The sequence below is a fragment of the Triticum dicoccoides genome, chromosome 2A (genome assembly GCF_002162155.2).
Source record: "Triticum dicoccoides isolate Atlit2015 ecotype Zavitan chromosome 2A, WEW_v2.0, whole genome shotgun sequence".
In the NCBI taxonomy this organism is placed as follows: domain Eukaryota; kingdom Viridiplantae; phylum Streptophyta; class Magnoliopsida; order Poales; family Poaceae; genus Triticum; species Triticum dicoccoides.
In genome coordinates this window covers 698,056,479-698,071,079 of record NC_041382.1, presented here as the reverse complement: position 1 = coordinate 698,071,079, position 14,601 = coordinate 698,056,479, and the positions used below count along the sequence as shown (strand labels likewise).

General features: G+C 46.6%; 1 pseudogene; it reads right to left on the bottom strand.

Moving 5' to 3' along the window:
• Positions 1–14,601, bottom strand: part of LOC119358128 — a 76,664-nt pseudogene that overhangs the window by 31,584 nt on the left and 30,479 nt on the right.

Here is a 14,601-nt window from a genome sequence, read left to right as displayed (position 1 = left end):
ACTACTATGGCTCATGGAAGCACTAGACTACATTTCCCCATAAGAGAGGCTGCCAAGGATAAATAACTAGATTGTCGGATCCCACACATACCAAGCATTCCAATCATACACACAATATGCTCGATATGTGTAAATACAACATGGCATCACAACATAACTCTACGACTCAAGTATTTATTCATTAGGCTCCGAGGAGCGAGATATTACAAACATGGGTCTCACGACCCAACAATCATAGCATACAATTCAAGGCACAAACGGAAGCTTAACATGTCTGAGTACAGACATGTACAAATGAAAAAGGCTAAGAAGCCTGACTATCTACCATATCCTGCCGAGGGCACAAGATCGTAGCTGAGGTAGCAAGCTAAACGTCGAAGCCCACACGGAACTACTAGCGACACTGATGTCTCTCTGCAAAACATAAATTAAGCAAACGTGAGTACAATTGTACTCAGCAAGACTTACATCAGAACTAACTACATATGCATCGGTATCAACAAAGGGGTAGTGGAGTTTAACTGCAGCAAGCCAGCTTTGACCCAGTGGCTAACCTGAACTACGACTACAAGGAACTCTTTTGAGGTGGCGCACACGAGTCCACATGTTCACCATTCAATACACCACTATGGATCCGCTCCCGTCTCCCTACGAGAAGGCCATCCATAGCACTCACACTTAGCTTGCGAGTTTTACAGTATCCACTTCAAGTTATCTATGAACTATGCAAGGGGTCCAAGTTTCCATATTCGAGGAATCTGGCTATTCGAATAGATAATGATAACCCTGTAGGGGTGTACTTCTTCACACACGCTCCCACCACTTACCGTCGTTTACACGACATGTACTCGGCAACCTTCAAGCGGAAGCCCAACGAGGGTGTCGGCCATGGCCTACCTAAACACTTAAGTCTCTAGTCCAGGTTTATCACCTATCAAGGTTACAGCTGCAGGGAGTCCGGCCGAGGTTTCCACTTACGGCCCTGAACGATGTGAACAGGGTTCCCGAGACACCAAACGGGCGCCCGGTACACCATGCCATGGTGTATCTACCGCATCATAGCCTACCCCTAGGGTTAGCGCTACGCACGGCCTCCAACACATAACCTACAAGCACCAGAAACTAGTTGTAACTCGTGGACAAAGTACTAGGGTGATTAAGAAGCCGAGAGGGTCAATTAAGGATCCCAATGAGTGGTAGTAGTTGTTCATGGATCACAGACACAGAACTCAGTTCCTGAGGACGGTTTCAATGAGATAACCCACCATGTACTCCTACATGGCCTCTCACTGCTACCTTTACCAAAACGTGTTCACACACTTAGCTCACACACAGTAGGACATGTTCACACACCTTCGATTCATTCCCGATGAATCACACCTGACACAACTCTATGCAATAGCAGGCATGACAAACAAGCATGAATGAGTAGGCACATCAGGGCTCAAACAACTCCTACTCATGCTAGTGGGTTTCATCTATTTACTGTGGCAATGACAGGTCATGCAGAGGATAAGGGGTTCAACTATCGCAACAAGTAACGGATGAATCGTTGTTGTCCTAATGCGGTAAAAGAGAGCAGGAGCGAGAGAGTGGGATTGTATCGCAATGAACAAGGGGGTTGTGCTTGCCTGGCACTTCTCAAGGTAGTATAACTCTTCATCGGTGTCATTGATCACATCGTCGAAACATATGTCTACCGAGGGGGGAACAATCACCGGCAAACACTGAAAGAATACAATCAATGCAATGCACATTATGATGCATGATCATGACATGTCAATATGTTGTGATTGAGCTAATGCAACTAGCAATCATATTAAATGAAGTTGGTTTGAACCAAGGGTTCAAATTCAAACTCCATATGTGCTTATTTAAATGTCAATTATGCAAATTGCCCTGTACAGCAACCCTAGGTGGTTCAAACATGCATGAAAATGCCATAAACAGATTCCTTGAATTTTTCTGATAATTTTTCATATATAAATTATTTGATTTGGAGCTACGGTTGATTTTCTATGAATTTTGGAAGTTTTGGGCATTTTCTGGAATTTTTTGAATTATTTAAATATCCAGAAAATCACTTATTGCGTCAGCATGACATAGGTGTGACGTCAGCAGGTCAACTGGGTCGGCCAGGTCAAACCTGACCTGTGGGACCTATACATCAGTGTCTCAGGCTGGTTTGGGTGGATGACAGGTGGGACCGGTCAACGTTGACTTGACCAAAGTCAAAGCTGACACGTGGGGTCCACCAGGTTAGCACTAATCTAAACCGATAATTTACACTAACCTAATCTATTTTAGTTAGCCGGTTAGTTGGGCGGTGGGGCCCGGTTGTCATTGACTCCAGGGGGGTAATCAGTAGGGTGCTTAGGCCCTAATGATGGTGCCATGTCAGCCACCGGCGTTTAACCGCCGACGACGATAGACCGCGGCGGCGCCCGCTTCGGGTTTGCTCTACGGGCCACCGTTCGACGCGCGGAAGGGCGCATTTGAAAGAGGGGAGAGAGAGGCATCCGTGGGTGGCCGTTGTTCGAGCGGGGATGGATGGAGTCAACGACGGCGACCAAAACGGCGGCGGCCGGAGCACGGTGGGTTGCGGGTTTGGGGTTGCGGTGCACGAGAGGGGGAGATGTTGGTGGCTATGATCTCGTGGGGTCATTCTGAGCACGGTAGTGTACTCAGGTGGAAGCTCCAGTGGCTATAGCCACGACGGCAACATGGCTCGGCGGCGGCGAGCTTCGGCTCCAGTGAGAACGAGGGCTACAAGGTGCAATCGAGGCGGGGAAGAGAGGGGTTCGAAGCGGTAGCTCACAGCGGGGTCATCGGTGATCTCAGCGTGCTCAGGGATGGCCTGGTGACGATGAATTGGTCGACGACGGCCGTCGATGCAGAGGGCAAAGATGGCGTCGACGACGGCGCTCCAGGGCATCCGGCGTCATGTGGCTCGGCGGAGAGGACCGGGGCGTCATGGCGAAGCTCAGGGGCGCGTCGGAGAGGCTCAGAGATGGCTGTGGCCGTGGGGGAGCTCGGCGGCGGCGACGGCTGCATTCGGTCGTGCGTGTGAGGGAGAGACAGAGAAGGGGACGAGGGCGAGGGAGAGTGCGAGAGATGTCGAGGCTTGCGTGGTGTCTCCATAGAAGGCCAGGCGTCAACAGGGAGAGGCAAGCAGGAGCTGGCGAGGCGCCTGGCCAGCACGCGGCGAGCACCCGCTCGTCCTTCTATCCGGGGAGGAAGACGACAGGGAGGCTGCGGTGGTGGGCTGGGCCGGCCACTTGGCCCGCCAGGTAAGCCCAGGTACTATCTCTCTCTCTCTCTCTCTCTCTCTCTCTCTCTCTTTCTGTTTCCATTTATTCAATTCTCTGTTGTTTCTTTTGAATTAGTAGAAATACTAATCCATTTTAGAAAATTCTGAAAATAATCATAGGCACCTTTGGAATTACTCCCAACAGCCTAAAATTACTTTCAAAAGTATTTGGGCATTTCAAAGTATTTATAGTATTTTAAATGCCCAAATGCAAATAGTTATGTCTTAATTCAAAAATCCAAAATGGCTCCAAAATTTATGAACCCATTTTTGGCAGAGGTTTTAGCCAGAACCAAAAATGATGAACATTTTTGAAGGGCATATTGGGTTCATTGAAAATATTTAAAGTTGGGCCTATTTGCATTGCTTTTGTGCTAGCGGTTTGATCATCCCCATTTCAGTTTCATAAAAAAATAAACATGATGCCATGATGATCATGCAAGAGTAAGCAAATCAAACCTAGGGCTGTGACAACTCACCCCCACTAAACAAGAATCTCGTCCCGAGATTCAAGCGTAGGGTAAGATGAAGGGGGACGCAAACTTAACACAATCTTCACGATCCAAGTTGCACTTCATAAGAACGTTGGTTCGATCACCATCTTTGTCTCGATGTCTTGCTCTGAGAACTCCCACCAACATGACAACGAGAGGGAAGGGAAAACTCTAGAAGGGTCGATCTTCTCGAAGATCAAACAACTCAGGATCAACTCAATGAGTGAGACATAGGAACATCTCTCCAATTGAGACACAAAGTTCACATCAGGGTGATGGAAATCAGACGACAAGGATTCAAGTTGGTAGGTAGTAATTCCACACTTGAGTAAGGTGGTGCAAGGTTTCAAGGTTGCGAGGAGATAATTGTCATGAACCCATAACAGGGCACCTTGGAGAAGGTGACTCGTTGAAATGTTCCCTTAAGTGGCAAAAAGAATTACTTTTGATCCATAAATCATTGAAACTCTTCATACCAGCTTAAGGCAATTTACAATTGATCGTTTGAGATAGCTCGAAGAGACGGCATACTCGGACTAGGATGGATGATGTGGACTACCTTGTTGAAGACAACGCAAGGGATGATTTTGCTTACGCGTGCTCTCAAGAACTTGAGCATTTCCATATTCATCAAAGTTCTACCAACATCCGTGGCAAGGATCCTGGCAACACGACATACTACCATGATGACTAGTGATGGATGATGCAGATACAAAGGAAGATAACACCTTCTCAGATCTTCCCTTAGCAAGGCTAAGGGAACAGAATCTGGACGATTGACCGAGAGACATTTAGCACTCCGCTTCTAATGTTCTCCTTGATGTGCTAGCGTAATCCATTCATAGATATGGTTGTATATCTAGAACATCAAGTAAAAGGTCGGACTTCAGAAGCTCAAGAATCCATAAGGAATAACTACGGATGCAGATCCTGCGATATCCTTATGGGGAGGTGACCAACTTCTTCAACCAGGATACTACAATAATAGGCCTTCCGGCTAGGTGTGTTGGCCACGACATCCACGTTACCGGTTACAGAGAGACCAACAATATAGTTCTTGGAGTATGTTCCAATCATCATATCTGCCTGAGATTCGGATATGGGTGGTGTTAGGATATTCCAGACCCATCCAGTCTAGAAGGAAAATGAGAGTTTGCAACACAATTGATGAGATGACGTTGCGAGATTCTCAGGGAATGAACTGCGATAGCAAGCTCCAAAACATGAGCTGGTTCTGCTACAAACCTGTGAACACGCTATCCAAGACGAGCATGACCACGTAGTAGTCTTATAGTAAAACACTATCGAGTTCAGGTGGGGAACCATCATCAAGGATTTCGAAGTCTTTATGCAAGTCCATGGATTAGATCCCAAGCGTAGACTTCTTTGCCTTGAACAAGTCAATCAGTGGCTTGGTGTGCTAGGGAATACATATGGAGTGGAGGTAATTAATCTACCAAACCATAGAATACATTCACACATGCATAACTGACTTGGGATGGTACCAGGGGAAAAAACAATCTTTCTCGAACTCACGGCGGCAACTTGCAGCAGATGCACATGAATTTGAGGAAGTCACTTCTTCCATCCAAGCATAAGCTTCATGAACGGAACACGAAGGCATTGCTTATAAAGTTTCCAACACTAGGTTGATGTTCAACATGAATCATGGGGGAGACAAAATGTTGCTGATGGGCTCAACAACAACTCATCGGAATTTCCATATCACTAGACTTCCACCATCATGTGAATAGGATGATAGTATTGGTCAGACCAAAAGATATAATGGTGTATGCTCGAGGGATCAACCATGGGTAAGACAACATTATGAACATCGTTGGTTCTGATTTGACTTGACGATAGCCCATACTCAAGTCAAAGTTTTGACAAGGCAATAGATCCAACAACTGATCACGAGGACCAATCGATGGAGATATCATCTTTCTTCAACACACACACACACACAAAGATATCCCTTAACATGAACTAAGTCAGACAAGCTTTTATCTTCCAACTCTCCAAGTTGTTGTCTAGCTCAACCAACTAGCTCAGGGATATCCAACACAGATTCTTGGAGAAGGGGTGATTTATAAGAAACCAACTTAATCACGAACTCAACATAGCGGTCAGGTCACAGCCAGGTAATACTTCCGAGAAGATCTTCGGAAAATCACGAACCACCGATATGTTACTAAGCTCGAGAACAATCTTGCTCTTCAGAGCAAGACGACATGATCAAATAAGCAAGGGATTGAATAATCCTAACTCATTGATCGAAGAGTGCACCGGAAAAAAAACTAGGTAGCATGATCAATCTCAGAATGATGGTTCAATAACCAACACGCTAAGAATGCGGGTATTGTCCATTTACTACCAAGCAACTAGTTGCTAGGAGTATTGATTTCACACATCAAGGTTCACTTGTCGGTATTCCGGTTGCAACAACATGGATCCAAGGAGCGAATGATGATGGCGAGAAGTATCACTACATCAAGAGTTCATAAGAGGTGGTGCAATTATCATGACAATTCTGACATAAGAAGGCAACACTCCAAGGTAGAACATAACAAAAGCTGGATTGGCACTTTGATCTGCGGAATACAACTGTTTTGACCCAATCCTAGATATGGATGAGGTACTGGAGTTTGTTTCTCCTAGTCATTCCGGAATAGAATGGCTTGACGGATCACATGAATAACAAGCATCGATAACACCAATGCACAACTACTCTTGACCAACAATTGATGGACGAGGGTCCGAATACAACTAAAGAGGGGCAACTCAAAGGAACATATAATTTTCTGAGTTGTGGATGCATAGATTAGTATGTCGAGCAAAGCTCAACATTCCTTCCGGACAACCCATGCAGAAAGGTAGGACTGGCAGATTCACAATGAAGAATGGAGAACTCATCAAGAGCACTCTGGTTGTGATCTTTTGGTTCAAAGAACTTCTGCCATAGGCGGTTCGTAGTATTTGGAAGAAGGATATACCACGGACCTCGAGGACTAATGCAAAGGTGACTAATATCCTAAAGGAACTAGCAACACTATCAACATGAGGTAAGTAGGGTGAATCTCGGGTTCAAGAACCCATGAATAGAATACCTACCACGACATGGCATCACGGGATGCTTTCGAGAATGGTGGCCAGAATCATCACACCGGAACACAAAACATGGCTAGACTACTAGGGGACTCCCTAAAACACCTAGGGTCATAATAATAGCTCCAACATATATGTCGAGGCAACAAAGTACCTCAACTCACCGATTAGTGTGATTAATTTGGCCCAAATGGACATCAGGAACAGGAGGAAGGGGTTTGCAAATGCATCAGACTTCTTAGAAACCTGGGATGACTCGGACAGCATAACGGCTGTAAATGCTCAAAAAGATTTGAGACATCCTGCAAAATGGTGGCATAACCACTCAACATCACAATATCAAGGTTTCGAGACCAATTATGAACACACGAAAGTACTGGAAACTGAATTGCGGCATGAATCCATCAATCCTATAAGTCAACGGGTTAGTAACACGTCATCCTGATAGATAGATGAGAACGCCTAGTTTCTTAACCCCGTAGAAAGGAAGAGGGTGACTCAGATCAGAGGGCATGAGATATAAGGAGTAAAAAGAGCCTTACGTTCCCTTCCACAATCAATTTCCTTACATAACTAAAGCATTTCTAGACTCGACTTCGACCAGTTTGGCTTGGTAATCCTACAGGCAACCTGGCTCTGATACCAAAGCTGTCAGGACCCCGATTCCAAGTCACATCGATCTAGCAGGTAACACCTCATATCACTTTGCGGCCTCACGCACGGTATTCCCACAGTGTTGCCTTACCATGGCCCGGGACCATTTGCGCCTTTTGGCTCACATATATGATAGTGTCACTAGCATCCATATGACAGAGAACCCGGCCCGACATGGCTAGTGATGAACCCAAAGCGGCACCAACCTATGGGGACATGCATACATGAATCACATCGAGCATGTCGGTCAGCAGCGTGTGAATCCGGGCTATAGCACTAGGCTAACAGGACTCCGGGAACCCGGGCTGTAGCAGGCTAGGCAGGACTCCGGATGTCACCGCGTGACATTTCCCCGAAGGGACAGACACAGGAACGAAGTGAAACACATGCCGGCCAGTCAAGTGCCCTGAGCAGTAGTGCTGGGCTACCAGGACTCCGGTGAACCGGGCTGTAGCGGACTACTATGGCTCATGGAAGCACTAGACTACATTTCCCCATAAGAGAGGCTGCCAAGGATAAACAACCAGATTGTCGGATCCCACACATACCAAGCATTCCAATCATACACACAATATGCTCGATATGTGTAAATACAACATGGCATCACAACATAACTCTACGACTCAAGTATTTATTCATTAGGCTCCGAGGAGCGAGATATTACAAACATGGGTCTCACGACCCAACAATCATAGCATACAATTCAAGGCACAAACGGAAGCTTAACATGTCTGAGTACAGACATCTACAAATGAAAAAGGCTAAGAAGCCTGACTATCTACCATATCCTGCCGAGGGCACAAGATCGTAGCTGAGGTAGCAAGCTAAACATCGAAGCCCACACGGAACTACTAGCGAGACTGACGTCTCTCTGCAAAACATAAATTAAGCAAATGTGAGTACAATTGTACTCAGCAAGACTTACATCAGAACTAACTACATATGCATCGGTATCAACAAAGGGGTAGTGGAGTTTAAGTGCAGCAAGCCAGCTTTGACCCAGTGGCTAACCTGAACTACGACTACAAGCAACTCTTTTGAGGTGGCGCACACGAGTCCACATGTTCACCATTCAATACACCACTATGGATCCGCTCCCGTCTCCCTACGAGAAGGCCATCCATAGTACTCACACTTAGCTTGCGAGTTTTAGAGTATCCACTTAAAGTTATCTATGAACTATGCAAGGGGTCCAAGTTTCCATATCCGAGGAATCCGGCTATTCGAATAGATAATGATAACCCTGCAGGGGTGTACTTCTTCAAACACACTCCCACCACTTACCGTCGTTTACACGACATGTACTCGGCAACCTTCAAGCGGAAGCCCAACGAGGGTGTCGGCCATGGCCTACCTAAACACTTAAGTCTCTAGTCCAGGTTTATCACCTATCAAGGTTACAGCTGCAGGGAGTCCGGCCGAGGTTTCCACTTACGGCCCCGAACGATGTGAACAGGGTTCCCGAGACACCAAACGGGCGCCCGGTACACCGTGCCACGGTGTATCTACCGCATCATAGCCCACCCCTAGGGTTAGCGCTATGCACGGCCGCCAACACATAACCTACAAACACCAGAAACTAGTTGCAACTCCTGGATAGAGTACTAGGGTGATTAAGAAGCCGAGAGGGTTAATTAAGGATCCCAATGAGTGGTAGTAGCTGTTCATGGATCACAGACACAGAACTCAGTTCCTGAGGACGGTTTCAATGAGACAACCCACCATGTACTCCTACATGGCCTCTCACCGCTACCTTTACCAAAACGTGTTCACACACTTAGCTCACACACAGTAGGACATGTTCACACACCTCCGATTCATTCCCGATGAATCAGACCTGACACAACTCTATGCAATAGCAGACATGACAAACAAGCATGAATGAGTAGGCACATCAGGGCTCAAACAACTCCTACTCATGCTAGTGGGTTTCATCTATTTACTGTGGCAATGACAGGTCATGCAGAGGATAAGGGGTTCAACTACCGCAACAAGTAACAGATGAATCATTGTTTTCCTAATGCAGTAAAAGAGAGCAGGAGCGAGAGAGTGGGATTGTATCGGAATGAACAAGGGGGTTGTGCTTGCCTGGCACTTCTGAAGGTAGTATAACTCTTCATCGGTGTCATTGATCACATCGTCGAAACATATGTCTACCGAGGGGGGAACAATCACCGGCAAACACTGAAAGAATACAATCAATGCAATGCACATTATGATGCATGATCATGACATGTCAATATGTTGTGATTGAGCTAATGCAACTAGCAATCATATTAAATGAAGTTGGTTTGAACCAAGGGTTCAAATTCAAACTCCATATGTGCTTATTTAAATGTCAATTATGCAAATTGCCCTGTACAGCAACCCTAGGTGGTTCAAACATGCATGAAAATGCCATAAACAGATTCCTTGAATTTTTCTGATAATTTTTCATATATAAATTATTTGATTTGGAGCTACGGTTGATTTTCTATGAATTTTGGAAGTTTTGGGCATTTTCTGGAATTTTTTGAATTATTTAAATATCCAGAAAATCACTTATTGCGTCAGCATGACATAGGTGTGACGTCAGCAGGTCAACTGGGTCGGCCAGGTCAAACCTGACCTGTGGGACCTATACATCAGTGTGTCAGGCTGGTTTGGGTGGATGACAGGTGGGACCGGTCAACGTTGACTTGACCAAAGTCAAAGCTGACACGTGGGGTCCACCAGGTTAGCACTAATCTAAACCGATAATTTACACTAACCTAATCTATTTTAGTTAGCCGGTTAGTTGGGCGGTGGGGCCCGGTTGTCATTGACTCCAGGGGGTAATCAGTAGGGTGCTTAGGCCCTAATGATGGTGCCATGTCAGCCACCGGCGTTTAACCGCCGACGACGACAGATCGCGGCGGTGCCCGCTTCAGGTTTGCTCTACGGGCCACCGTTCGACGCACGGAAAGGCGTGTTTGAAAGAGGGGAGAGAGACGCATCCGTGGGTGGCCGTGGTTCGAGCGGGGATGGACGGAGTCAACGACGGCGACCAAAACGGCGGTGGCCGGAGCATGGTGGGTTGCGGGTTTGGGGTTGCGGTGCGCGAGAGGGGGAGATGTTGGTGGCTACGGTCTCGTGGGGTCATTCTGAGCACGGTAGTGTACTCAGGTGGAAGCTCAAGTGGCTATAGCCACGATGGCAACATGGCGCGGCGGCGGCGAGCTTCGGCTTCAGTGAGAATGAGGGCTACAAGGTGCAATCGAGGCGGGGAAGAGAGGGGTTCGAAGCGGTAGCTCACAGCGGGGTCGTCGGTGATCTCAGCGTGCTCGGGGATGGCCAGGTGACGACGAATCGGTCGACGACGGCCGTCGATGCAGAGGGCGAAGATGGCGTCGATGATGGCGCTCCAGGGCGTCCGGCGTCATGTGGCTCGGCGGAGAGGACCGGGGTGTCACGGCGGAGCTTGGGGGCGCGTCGGAGAGGCTCAGAGATGGCTGTGGCCGTGGGGGAGCTCGGCGGCGGCGACGGCTGCGTTCGGTCACGCGCGTGAGAGAGAGACAGAGAAGGGGATGAGGGCGAGGGAGAGTGCGAGAGAGGTCGAGGCTTGCGTGGCGTCTCCATAGAAGGCCAGGGCGTCGACGGGGAGAGGCAAGCAGGAACTGGCGAGGCGCGTGGCCAGCGCGCGGGGAGCACGCGCTCGTCCTTCTGTCCGGGGAGGAAGACGACAAGGAGGCTGCGGTGGTGGGCTGGGCCGGCCACTTGGGCCACCAGGTAAGCCCAGGTACTATCTCTCTCTCTCTCTCTCTCTCTCTCTCTTTGTGTTTCCATTTATTTAATTCTCTATTGTTTGTTTTGAATTAGTAGAAGTACTAATCCATTTTAGAAAATTCTGAAAATAATCATAGGCACCTTTGGAATTACTCCCAACAGCCTAAAATGACTTTCAAAAGTATTTGGGCATTTCAAAGTATTTATAGTATTTTAAATGCCCAAATGCAAATAGTTATGTCTTAATTCAAAAATCCAAAATGGCTCCAAAATTTATGAACCCATTTTTGGCAGAGGGTTTAGCCAGAACCAAAAATGATGAACATTTTTTAACGGCATATTGGGTTCATTGAAAATATTTAAAGTTGGGCCTATTTGCATTGCTTTGGTGCTAGGGGTTTGATCATCCCCATTTCAGTTTCATAAAAAAATAAACATGATGCCATGATGATCATGCAAGAGTAAGCAAAGCTAAGCTAGGGCTGTGACAGTCTGGAACTCCGCGAAGCTTCCACGAGATAGGAGGGCGCGCCCCCACCCTCGTGGGCCCCACGGAGCTCCACCGATGTACTTCTTTCACCTATATATATACTCTTATACCCTAAAAACATCAGGGGGGCCACGAAACCACTTTTCCACCGCCGGAACCTTTTGTACCCGTGAGATCCCATCTGGGGCCTTTCCCGGCGATCTGCCGGAGGGGCATTCGATCACGGAGGACTTCTACATCAACACCATAGCCTCTCCGATGATGTCTGAGTAGTTTACCACAGACCTTTGGGTACATAGTTATTAGCTAGATGACCTGTTCTCTCTCTTTGGTTCTCAATACAAGGTTCTCCTCGATGTTCTTGGAGATCTATTTGATGTAATACTTTTTACGGTGTGTTTGCCGAGATCCGATGAATTGTGGATTTATGATCAAGTTTATCTATGAATAATATTTCGTTCTTCTCTGAATTCTTATATGCATGATTTGATATCTTTGCAAGTCTCTTCGAATTATCGGTTTAGTTTGGCCTACTAGATTGATCTTTCTTGCAATGGGAGAAGTGCTTAGCTTTGGGTTCAATCTTGTGGTGTCCTTTTCCAATGACAGTAGGGTCAGCAAGGCACGTATTGTATTGTTGCCATTGAGGATAAAAGGGTGGGGTTTATATCATATTGCTTGAGTTTATCCCTCTACATCATGTCATCTTGCCTAAAGCATCACTCTGTTCTTATGAACTTAATACTCTAGATGCATGCTGGATAGCGGTCGATGGGTGGAGTAATAGTAGTAGATGTAGAATTGTTTCGGTCTACTTAACATGGACGTGATTCCTATGTTCATAATCATTGCCTAGATATTCTCATAATTATGCGCTCTTCTATCAATTGCTTGGCAGTAATTTGTTCACTCACCGTAATACATGCTATCCTGAGAGAAGCCACTAGTGAAACCTATGGCCCCCCGGGTCTTTTCCTTATTATATTGCATCTCTTTTATTATCGCATCTCGTTTACTATTTTGCAATCTTTACTTTCCAATCTATACAACAAAAATACCAAAAATATTTATCTTACTATCTTTACCAGATCTCGCTTCCGCAAGTGACCGTGAAGGGATTGACAACCCCTTTATCGCGTTGGTTGCGAGGTTCTTGATTGTTTGTGCAAGTACTAGGTGACTTGAATGTTATCTCCTACTGGATTGATACCTTGGTTCTCAAAAACTGAGGGAAATACTTACGCTACTTTGCTGCATCACCCTTTCCTCTTCAAGGGAAAACCAACGCATGCTCAAGAGGTAGCATGTACTCGATGCAGGAGGCCTCCATCGACCTACAGCTATGCCGACAATGAATCTCCATCAATGTCGACATGACAAATTCGACTTCCATGCTCTCGGACAACATGTTCTCACACATGAGCCTCAGGCTTTCGATGTCATACCGATTCGCAGCCACAAGTAGGTCGAGCGCCATAGGCGTACGACCATCATCGTTGCTATTTAATTGGAGCTGATCGGTGTATATGAAGTGTAGCATGGCCCTGAAAGTGGAGGCGCTTATGCCGTCGACCCGCAGTGTGCTCTCTGTCGTGTGCCATCGGAATTCCGCAGCAAAGACCGGTGATCGCATGGCGAGCATGAGTTTGTGCGCCTGTATCTCACTCTGCTCGACAATGAAGGTCACGTCCGGCAACATGCAACATCTTCGCGACAACTCCGACTCCGTCTTAGGCACTCCCTGCCCCTGAAATAGGAGAAGCCTGCCAAGATCTCTGGAGATTGTCTGCGGCGGCACCATGTGTTAACACCAGATTTTGGCATGGTCGAAAACATAATTAATAAGGCCTCACATGCAAAAGTGCTCAAAGTGAGAAAGTTTTGTATCGTCAAAAGGAGAAACTTTGATGTTTAGGCCATAGCCATCCGGTCTCATCTCTAAGGCTGAAAATATGTTTGAAGTACTGAGATTTAATATCCATAACACTATTCGACTAATTGTGCCCCAAGATGGTCTCATATGAGAAAACTTTCTACACGAGTTGTCTTCATCTTGTCGAAACGGTCGATCTGTATATAAAAAATGTGTAAATCGGAGTTCGTATGCAAAAGTTACAGGTAAAATAGTGTGCTACAAAAGTATGCCCCAGAAGTTCCAGACAACTTTTGGGGAGGTTCTGGGCTAAACCGAAAGTTTGCACGCGGTGCGCCCCAAAAACTGGAGTTTTAATATTACTTGCAGAATTGTGGGCCCGAATTCAACCTCAAGATGACCTTGGATGAAAAAGTGATCAACTGACGAGTTTTTCTCCATTGCAAGATCTACAACTTTGCTTTTGGGACCATCGTGATCCGAAGTCATATGCGACCTGGAGATTCAGTGCAAGAGGGCTACTTGATATAATTTGAGCCCGGAAGTTCCGGCCCTCGTAGTCCGAGTTAGGGTAACTATTAATGATTTGGACATGATTTGAGTCCTTTTATTGTACGGGAAGTCCAGCCGCCTCATATATATGTAAGGGGTGACGGCCGATTGAAAAACACACAATCGACAAATCAATCTATCATCTTTTACCTTTACTTTTATCTTCTCCCTTGTTCTTCTTCTTCCTCATTCTTCGTTCATTCTTCTTCATTGCAGGGCGGCAAACCTCGAGGCCCTGGGGGCGATCAGATCGACCTAGGGCAGCGCATAGCCGCCGTGTGCCCTGACGGGATTCCTCTCGGGCATGTGGAATTCGGGTCTACAAAAGTGCCCGACGGATTGTCTTGCGTACCGCGCTTCTGGCGGGTCTCCTTCGACG